Source organism: Anticarsia gemmatalis, chromosome W, assembly GCF_050436995.1.
Source record: "Anticarsia gemmatalis isolate Benzon Research Colony breed Stoneville strain chromosome W, ilAntGemm2 primary, whole genome shotgun sequence".
Lineage (NCBI taxonomy): Eukaryota > Metazoa > Arthropoda > Insecta > Lepidoptera > Erebidae > Anticarsia > Anticarsia gemmatalis.
Genome location: NC_134775.1, coordinates 6,034,323 through 6,043,973, shown reverse-complemented (window position 1 = coordinate 6,043,973; position 9,651 = coordinate 6,034,323).

Genomic DNA, 9,651 nt, shown 5'->3' with positions numbered 1-9,651 from the left:
GTTTTCGTAGGATTTCTCCAGACCCTTAATTTTTGGGACTAGTTTATCATCACGCTACGACCAAAAGGAGCAGAGTAGCAATAAAAAATGTTACAAAAACGGGGAAAATTTTGACCCATTTTATCTAATGTGACGCAAGCGAAGTTGCGCGGGTCAGCTAGTACCTACGATATATTTAGTATACTTACCTAGGTAAAAAAAAGTTTAATTCAGTCAGTCAATAGATCACAAAATTAGACATGTATTTTAGATGATAATATTGATAAAAATAATACTTTAATACAAGGTTGGATAAAGTTGAAAACAAATAGGCTTTTTTTAAATCTTTATGTTGAGGTGATTAGGTTCAAGTTTGCTTGTTTGTAGGAATTTTAAACGAAACGCACATGTAGTCACTGCTGAGATTTATTGAAGACTAAACTTATAATATTTTAATCCGAAGAATGGCAATGTTTCCATATAACTATAACTAGGCATCTATACACCTAACATACCGCCCACCAAAAGAGCGTTAGATCTTTTTGACATGCAACATGAATCAAATAACCCTTACAGTTTACAACTTAATACAAATGAAATCAAAGCCTTGCATTATATAAAATCAATTTCTAAATACAAAATTGTATAAAAGTCAGAACTATAACAAATTGTAAACTAATAAACTGATTCTAATAATTAATTAGTCCGTTACATTTATAGGCAGTAGACATATTTTACCAATAGAACGCTTAACTATATTGTTTCCGCTTTTTACGCTATACACTCTTGTAATGGCATCTGGGCCAGGGTGTGTGTCGACAATACGTCCCAACGGCCATTTCCCTGGAGGAGTGTTGTCGGTTTTTATGAGTACTATCTGTCCAATGTGTAAATCTTCTACTCTCTTTAACCACTTTGGTCGTTGCTGTAGTCTCGACAAATACTCTTGTTGCCACCGCTGCCAAAAATCAGTCAAGAGCTTTTGAGCGTGATGCCATCGAGATAAATTACTTATGGGGATGTCTTTCAAGCTAGGTGACGGAACTGTGATGGGTGCTTCCCCAATCAAAAAATGTCCTGGAGTGAGCACATCTATATTTTCTGTATCTGAGTCATCAATGGGGCATAGTGGACGAGAATTCAGACACGCTTCGATCTGACATAAAAGTGTACTAAATTCTTCAAACGTCATGTGGCTATTCAAAACTCGTTTCAGGTGGTATTTCATGGATTTTACTCCGGCTTCCCAGAGACCACCGAAATTCGGACTATATGCCGGGATAAAATGCCACTGCATTCCGTCTTTAGCCAGTATGTCTACAATGTCACCTTCGAATTCTAATCTGGCTTCCTTCCAGGCATCTTTAAGCTCCTTATTGGCACCAACGAAGTTACGTCCTTGGTCACTCCACATGTGATTACATCTTCCTCGACGTGAAACAAATCTACGGAATGCTCCAATAAAGGCTTCGGATGATAGATCGCCAACAAGCTCTAAATGAATGGCTTTCGTTGCCATACAAATAAATAATGAAATGTAGCCTTTATTCGTTTTAGCACCTCTTCCCTTAGACATGAGTATATTATATGGGCCTGCAAAATCTACGCCACATTGCAAGAAAGGACGAGCAGCTGTCACTCTCTCCTTAGGTAAGTCTCCCATCAATTGGGTTCTAATGACTGCTCGTTGTTTAGCACAAACTAAACATTTGTGTATTTCAGCCTTCACTATTCGTTTTCCTTTCAGTATCCAATATTTAGATCGTATGTAGTTAATCATTAACTGTACACCCCCGTGCAATGTTTTAGCATGTGCATCGGCAATAATCAGTCTCGTTAAGTAGGATTTATCATCAAGAATTATAGGGTGTTTTCTATCATTGTGTAAATTGGCGGCGTGTCGGATTCTACCGCCCACCCTGAGGATTTGATTTTGATCTAAATATGGATTTAGGGACTTCAATACACTCCTGTTCTTAACCCTTCCTTTACTTTTCAGGTCTTTTATGTCTTCGTCAAAACATTCGGTTTGTACTATTTGTATACATTTGTGCAAAGATCTTTCTAATTCTTCTGTTGTCATACTAATGTCTATATTCTCTTTTTTCAGGTTCAAGAATTGTCTGCAGTGTGTCACGGTCCTCATCAACTCCGTCAGTGTGTCACAAATCTCGAAGCGGGTAGACCACATCTTTTCATTATCGGCACTGTCGTGTTTTGTTACTACGTTTACATTAATATTTCTTCTCATTTCCATATCTGTGTCTGTATTTATTGTTTTAAATTCTATATTTTCTTGTTTCAGCCATTCGGGTCCTTTCCACCATAACCGACAATTCTTTAATTCTGTTAGCAGCATACCTCTGGATACAACGTCAGCAGGATTATCTTTAGATTGTACATGAAACCATTTGCTACCTATATTATCAATAATTGTGATTACTCTGTTCCTTACAAAGGTTTGCCATCTTGTAGGATCTCCTTGCAGCCAGGATAAAACAATAGTAGAGTCTGTCCATGAAAATATTTGACTTGCAGGAATTCGCATAGCTTCACTTATCTGCTTCAATAATTGGGATAGTAATACTGCGCCGCACAGCTCAAGTCGTGGTAATGAGACTGGTTTTACAGGTGCAACTCTAGATTTGACAGCAATCATAGCCGTTTCATACCGATGGTCTTCTACCAACACCCGCAGGTAAGCAACAGCACCATATGCTTTGTTAAAGCGTCACAGAAACCGTGAATGGTGACGTTTTTAATATCCTTGTTTGTGCATTGTAACCATCTTTGTAGTTTAACATCCTTCAGATGTGTAAAGCTATCACGTATACTAATCCATTCTTTTTCTGTTTCAGGGTCTACTTCATCATCCCATGAGCTTCGTTTCAACCATAACTTTTGAATTAATATCTTTGTAGGTACTATCGCAGGAGCCAACCATCCCAGTGGATCGAATAGTCGGTGAATGTCAGCTAAGATCTTCCTTTTAGTCACGATTCCAGAGAAAGGTGCGTAATCTAGATGGTAATGCATAGTGTCTTCACCCATGTTCCAGACAAACCAAGTGTTCTGATTGTACCATGTAGCTTCATGTCTATTTTAACTTGTTTACTATGCTGAGCAGATTCAAATTGTTCCAGGAACTCGATGCTATTAGACGACCATTTTTGCAGCGTGAACCCTCCTCTTTGTAAGATATGGTTAATATTCTTAGCTACTTCTATAGCCTGCTCCACTGTATCTTCTCCAGACATTAAGTCGTCCATATAAAAATCTTGTTTTATAATTTCAGCTGCTATAGGATTATCTTTTCCTTCATCGTGTGCCAGTTGTTGAAGCGTTTTCACAGCAAGATAAGGAGCTGAGGCGGTGCCAAAGGTGAATCGTAGTAGACGATAATCTTTGATTGGATCAGTTACATTAAATCTCCAAACAATACGTTGGTAGTCTGTATCTTCTTTTGTCACCAGTATCATACGATACATCTTTTCAATGTCTGCTACAAAACAGACAGGTTTCATTCTCCACCTCATAACTAAATATCTCATGTCTTCCTGGAGTTGTGGTCCTATAAGCAGTTCATCATTCAGAGATATATTATTGCAACCCTTGGACGATGCATCAAATACTACTCTCACCTTCGTAGTTTCACTTGTTTCTTTCAGGACTGGATGATGTGGTAAGTATACAGCTGAATGTTCTATTTCATTTGTTGGAACTTCTTCCATGTGATTCAGACCAATGTATTCTTCCATTACTTTTGTGTATTCTGTCCTTAATCTTCTATCATTTTCTAAGCGTCTTTCTAGTTGCATGTATCTTCTCAATGCTATATCTCTGGTGTGTCCTTCGGGTGACTTAGGTGTTTCAGTCTTAAATGGTAATTTTACTATAAATCTTCCTTCTTTATTTCTCTTGTATGTGTTTTCATATACTTCTTCACATCTTTCTTCATCTTTTGTTAGCTTTCTCTTATCCTCTGTTTCTAATTCCCAAAGGGTTTGTAAGAGATTATCAACATTCAATTGGTGATGCATGACTATAATTCCTTCTGAAGAATCATCTACTTGAACATTACCGAAGAGGATCCAACCTAAGCTTGTATTCTGTGCACATGGAGAGCCAGGTGGTCCTTTGATTACTTCTTTCTTCAGGATTTGTGCATAAACTTCGACACCTAGAAGCATGTCTACTCTCCCTGGCTGGTGGAAGTTCGGATCGGCTAGAGAGAGACCTTGTAAGTGCGACCAGTGTAGAGGTAAGTACTTTATGGGTTTTGTTGGCAACTGTGTTGTGAGTCGCGTAGCCATGACGTATGCTTTGATTTGAAGCTTGAACTGGTTGTTGTATCTTGAAAGGAGCTTCAGTTGTACCACATGTTTCACTGATGTATGTGTGGAACCCACACCAGTGATTGTCCCTTTTACAGGTGTTCCCTTGAGTTTCAATAATTGTGTTGCTCGCTCACTGATAAAATTTGCTTGTGAGCCTTGATCGATTAGAGCGCGCAATACTGTGACGTGACCAAGTTCATCCTTGACGGGCAGAAGAGCTGTAGCGAGTAAAGCCGTAGACTGCTTAGTCGCTAGATGCGATGATATTTGAACTTCTGCTGGTTGGTCTTCTTTTGGTGTGTCTTGCTTGTCTTCAATGTCTGTGTAGTGTGCTTGTACACTGTCTGATGATTTGTCGTTCTTGGGTTGATGCAATAAGGTATGATGGCGTCGCTTACATAGCCTACATGACATCTGCAGACGACATCTCATGGCAGAGTGACCTGGGATCAAACAGTTGTAACAAAGATTCTTCTTTTTGACGAAGTTAGTTCTTTCTTCTTGTGGTAACTTCGTGAACTGTTTGCAGTGACAAAGTGTGTGTTTTTCTTGACACATAATGCAATCTTTAGCTGGCGAACTTGTATATACGTGGTAACTTTTTTCTCTTACTGCTTTGTTCTCTCTTAGGGTAGAAGTACTGGGCGTAGTCATCTCCAACGAACGAAATTTAGTTTCCAGAAATCTCTTTAATTCGGCCCAAGTCGGTAGTGTGTCGGGGTCATGATCTGAAATATGATCTTCCCATGATTTGTGTGTTTCCAGGTCTAATTTTTGCACAGTAATGTAAACAATCATGGCATCCGATGACTCAGCTGACACCTTCAAATTTTGGAGACCGTTTAAGCACTCTGTAGTCGTGTCCAACAGTGCTTTAAGCTGATTAGCTGTTTGTGCGTGCGCCTTTCGTTGACCAAATAATCGCTTGAATAATGATGTGACTATAGCCCTTTTGTTGCCATAGCGTTGTTTTAGTAAATTCCAGGCTTGTTCATAATTATCTTCGGCCACCCGTATATGTTTTAACAAGGCTTCAGCTTCCCCGGTGAGACTTGATTTTAAATAGTGTAATTTTTGTGCTTTGCCCAATTTTGTGTTGCTGTCCACCAGTGAAGAGAATAAGTCATGAAATGTAGTCCAATCTTCATAATTACCAGCAAATGTCGGGAGTTGTATTCTAGGTAATTTTACCTGAGGTTGTTGAACATCTGATGTATCACTTGTATCCATCTGGTTAGGTTTAATTGTATTTAACATATCACTCAAATCGGCAACAATACAAAGATACAAATCTTCCACGATATAATAGTCCTCATAAAAAAATATTGTATATTGATTCGCTGTTGCTTTGGCGTAACTTTAACTAATTCCTGATGCGCAGCTTTAAAAGATTGCCAATATTCTTCAATGCATTTGAGTCTTCCTTCAATGTAGCCCTTCGTCAGCCGCTGTTTAGGACATTTCTTTAAATTTGATTGCGCTTTTTTCAATAAACAGGCATTTTCTTCAAGTATATTAAGCAATTGTTCGTTCGTAATGCTCATTTTCGTCAAATTACACTCGTATTCACAACACTTCTTCTATAATAATATTTTATTAAATGTTGTTTACGTTTAACTGAAGCAAAATTCTCGGAATCGAGCGTTGGAATGCAGTCCTTTTGTTCTAGGCGGCCGGCTGGCGTTAGGGTCACTCGTTCAAGATCCGGCTCGTTGTCGACCATATGTTGAGGTGATTAGGTTCAAGTTTGCTTGTGTGTAGGAATTTTAAACGAAACACACATGTAGTCACTGCTGAGATTTATTGAAGACTAAACTTATAATATTTTAATCCGAAGAATGGCAATGTTTCCATATAACTATAACTAGGCATCTATACACCTAACACTTTATTAAGTGAAAATTTTATCACACATAGAATGGTTAATGATCTGAATCAATAATTATATTTCGTATATCAAGTATATACCTTTAAACAATAAAAGAGAGTATAGTTTACCCATAATTGCTGACTCTATAGTCGGCGATCTAAGAAATATGACGGCATAGTTTGTATCTATTCTTTTATAGGGAGTGCGAATTTTAAATGGTTATATCAACAAGAAAAAGTTATAACATAAAGGTTTTAACGATACAGTTGATGTTCTTTTGAATCATACTTCTGGTAAAATAGTTATATAGGAAAATATTGCTCGCGGTAATAGTAGATGTATATGAGAGTGAATGGAACAAAATAAGTTTGTGTAGATCATAGTAAGTTCGTTTGTGCGTCTGATTTTCGCATATTTTTTTAATGATCTGTCTCATCAAGTCATACCTAATATTACCTTATTACCTAGATTAAACGTATCGATAATGTAGTTTCTAAGTTGTCGATAACTTAATGGTATAGTCCAATTTAGACATCACTGAAGATAGTTTTATTATGACGTGAATATTATATCGCTCAGCGTTCAGTATACTTACGATAGACGGGTTAAGCAACCTCTTACTGTTATTACATAGATTGGACGGTTATTGCTATCATAAATTAGCATCTCTTTACTATGAAAAGCAATATATAAGTCAGATCTGGTAGTAATCTATAAGGATAGGTGCCTCCAAACAACGTAAACCATGTCACTTTAACATTATATTTTCTCTTTTTCGTAGTTAAGTGACGGCACTATTATTATAAACCTGTGTAGTCCATCAACATAATCAAAGATTTCAAGGTCCACTTGGAAAGAACTACAGGGTGCGACGACAAAGGCCATTACTGCTGTTACGCTTCAAATGCCCCATTGGTAGAACAGTAAATTGGTAATCCTCTGCACTGGGTCTACGATCAGCTAGCTTTATATTATATACTTTATTATAAAATCATGTTCAAGTTGTTTATGGACACCTATAACAATGTTATGTGATTATGCCCTTAAAGTGCCTTCAAGGAATCAAGTTGAATACTACAGTAAATAAATAAATTCGGACTGTTTTCTCCTATTCGTCTATTGACTTTATATATACCTAACTATCGAATTCGATAAGTATCAAACATAATAATGTTTCTATAAAATAGACTGCCTTCGATCTCCGGTAGATATCATTCGCTGTGAATCGCTCAGCCCTAAGTACCTAAGCCTAAAACGACAACCTATTGCAACTTCTGTACTATCGCATTGCATTACTTGCTTAATGCCTTTATTTCCTTACCTTTTCATCAACGTAACTCGGCGGCAGTTGAAAGTCTTAACCCGTCTGGCTCAACCAACGACCAACTCTCGCATGATCCTTTGTGTGTTCTAGAAAACATCAGATACTTTCAATCCAGTATTTGGGTCACACGTGCGATACAATTTTATACTAATTCGCAAGGAGGCGAGCAATTTGCAGAGTGCTTCATAAAAGAGTTCATGTTTTCAAAATTACCGGACCATTAATTCAGGGGAGCGTTGGTCCATTCAATCTCGCAACTGCCCAACGTCCAATTACAGTACGAACAATAATAAAATGTATTTAGGCGACGTATTATGTTTGTTACTATGCCGTCGGCTCCTTTTAACTGTATAGCCAGATGTCAGACACATAGGAACAGAAGAGTGGCATTTTCTAAAGCCATACGCCGGTTTATCAAATACATACTTACATGGAGATTCTTTAACGACGATTGATATCAAAAGATCTGCACTGCTTTTGATAAAAGATACGTTTAAGGTTGTCGGTTCAATCTCGTATTGTTAAAAAACGGCCTCAGAAAGCTTTTATAGTAACAGTTATACAAAATCTTTCCTGATGAATCTTGATTTTTCTTAAAGGATTGAATGAAGTATTATTTTTCAATCTATCTGTTATGTTTGCAGCATTCAAATAATAACTAACAAAAGGTTCCCAAGCTAACCCTCGTTTTGTTGCTAACCATTTAATTACTACTTTATATTATTCTTAATATCACATATGAGTTGGCATATGCTCCTAATACTATGGTTTTATCAGGGAGTAATAATATGGATACCTGGTTAGACGTCTTCTTTAACTACATAGCTCGTAAATTTATCTATACTCTATCTCTTAATTGATCTATCTATACTCTCCTATTATATGGTGTAAATAAAGTGTCGTTGTTTTATTAATTTTGGTATAGTCATGTGAGGTACGAAAACAATCTTGTTACAGCGTTCAGCTTAGCACAGCACTTGTGTGTAAATGCAACTCAAGTAATTAGCTTTATAGAGGAATAGATGAGATATGAAACTATCTATAACAATCTATACTATACTAATATTATAAAGCTGAAGAGTTTGTTTGTTTGAACGCGCTAATCTCGGGAACTACGGGTCCGATTTGGAAATTCTTTCAGTGTTAGATAGCCCATTTATCGAGGAAGGCTATAGGCTATATATCATCACGCTACGACCAATAGGAGCAGAGTACCAGTGAAAAATGTTACAAAAACGGGGAAAATTATGATTCTCTTATGTGACGCAAGCGAAGTTGCGCGGGTCAGCTAGTAGTTGATAAAACCAGGACACTATTTTTAATACCAGTATGCCTAATTATCATACCTAATTTGACGACGTGACGCTAAAACCAAAATGATCTAGAACAGGGTTTTCCACTTTGCCACTTTAAAAGGATTAGCAGAAAAAAGTACTAGACAGCACATAGATCTGAGTGGAAGTCTAAGAATCTAATTAAAATTAGCTTGATTTGATTGTTAAGAAATAATTTAATGTAACGGAAACGTCAAGTGTTAACACTTGGGTGTGGTCGGTACAATGTTGGCAACACAGGCAGATGACAGTTGGCATGTGACAATAGGCAACGGTCATTCAGAGGTATGATGGTTGGAACGTTAGTGTGGTTAGATTATTCAACATTCGAACTCAAGGGAAAACGGTCGTTGCCACGTTGTACCGAACTCACCGCGTTTCTGTCTTGCATCCAGCTAGATCGGTTGAATCCTGGTCTATTTTTGTGCTGTGATTATTGTAATGGACAAATACACCAGTGAGCTAAGTCTAGTGCGTATTATTTTGGACTATTCGCCATGGCTGACCAATCTGATAGCGAGGTACCCCATATGCCTTCGATATCAGAAATGAAATGTCAGGTTACAAACCCCCCTTAAGTGAAACCTCCGGGTGACGGAATCGGGACTTCCGCCGCCCACAGGAGAGGTGAGGTTCCCAAGATAGGTGATGGGCGGGTGGTGTCACGTCCATCGTCTATGGTGTTTGATGCCGTCACTATCCACCCAGGCGGCATCACCCAAGGTAGGGCCCCCCTACAGGGGGCGAGCCGCGCATGGCGTGCGTCTTGCGGTACTAGCTTATTGCGGTTATCCCGGCGCACGTCTT